The sequence below is a fragment of the Chrysochloris asiatica genome, unplaced genomic scaffold (genome assembly GCF_000296735.1).
Source record: "Chrysochloris asiatica unplaced genomic scaffold, ChrAsi1.0 scaffold00055, whole genome shotgun sequence".
NCBI classification, from domain to species: Eukaryota; Metazoa; Chordata; class Mammalia; order Afrosoricida; family Chrysochloridae; genus Chrysochloris; species Chrysochloris asiatica.
Window position 1 is genome coordinate 8,163,765 of NW_006408573.1, and position 1,728 is coordinate 8,165,492.

Below are 1,728 nucleotides of genomic sequence, written 5' to 3' on the forward strand. Positions count from 1 at the left end.
CCATCCCCCTCTCTGCTAGTCAGGCTTCTGGGCCTCACTTTCTGGGTCACTGAGCTCTCCACAGAGCACCCTGAGGGTCCTGGCGCTGCTCATCCAGTGCCCTCTCAGCAGTCTCTCATGCTAGCATTCCAGGGCTCCAGGTCGGTCGGCTCTACTGGGCAGGCTCTGCTGCAAGGCTCTAAGTCTGAACATGAGTGTGCACTGTCATTATTAACTGCCCATGGTTACTATGCAATGAATGATCTCATTCAATCCTCACTGAGGAGGAAACAGTCCCTCAGAGGTGACACGCTCTGCCCTAGGTCACACGGTGGTCAGTGGTGGAGCTGGCCAGACTTGTTTAACCCTAGAGCATCCACGTGTATCTGCCCCACTCCTGGGCTGAAGATGGTACTTTTCACACAGCTGAAATCACTAACTGGCTTGCCATCCGATCCTCTTCACTCCCTTGATAAAGAGATGAGTTATAGCGTTTTCTTCGGCCTTGGGCCTCTCCCCCTTGGAAAATAGGAAGCATTTTCCTCTTCCAAGAACCCTGAGATGCTCTGACCATCAGTGCTCTCAAGGGTGAGGTTTAAGATGAAGGATAACCCCACATCAAGAGCAGCCCTGCTAAGTGAGAGGCTGTGGTCTCAGTCTCTGATTATAGACTTTGAAGTCAGAATCCTGACTCCTCAGGCAAGTCTGTTTGCCTTCTTAGACCTCTTTTCCTATCCTGGAAAATGGAAATAATAATAATGTGTCTCCCAGCCTACTCGTGCCGAGTACATTAGTATTGGCAAGGACTTAGCGCTCCATAATTGGTCATTGCTACTGTTACTTTTGCAAATGCCCCTTCCTGTGCTCCCCGCTCTCACCAGGCCTAAGCAAAACCCTGACACAAACCAAGACCTGGTGCCATTGGCACCAGGGCACTAGGGCAGCTAACGAGAGGAAAAGCAACACGAAAGGCAGGTTAAAAGGGCATGGGCCGAGTGGGCAGCAAGGAGTCAGAAATGGCCTTCCCCAGAGGTTGCTGTTGGATGGTTACCACACAGACCAGTGAAACCTGCTAAAGACTCCTTTTCCCCTAGTGTCCGTCCGCCTGAGACCAGAACCCACACTATCCACATGAAATGCGGGACTTTGCTCTTTCCTTGTCCCTCCCTGGTTTAGTCCATTAAGTAGAAAGAGATGGCCCCAACCACTACATCATGGCCAGCAGTTCTCCAGATGCCTTCAGCCCACTGGGGGTTTTGGATTACTAACCACACTTTGGTGTGATGCTGTAAGATAAGCACTGGACTGCTAAACCTCAAGGTTGGTGATTCAAACCCACCAACTGCTTCTTGGAAACCCTATACAGGGTTGCTATGAATCAGAACTGACTTGACGGCACTTCCACAAACAGACCCTTGGGTAGGCAGATGCTTCCTCTGGTTCTTCCCGATGGTAGATGAATAGAGTTGGGAACCCTACACTCATGGGAGGTAAAAAGGAAACTTAAGAGTGCTATCTTTATTGTTGTTGGTAAGCGTTGTTAAATTGGTTGCAACCCATAGCGACCCTGTACAGGGTTTGCAAGGAGCAGTTGGTGAGCTTGAACCCTCAACTTTGCAGTTTAAACTGACCATGCAGTCCAGCACATTAAACCACAGCACCACACTAGGACTCCAGCCATCTCTTACCAGGCTGGAGATCAAGGGACCCAGCTTGAGAGGAAACTGCAAATTCAGAATGGTCAGTCAT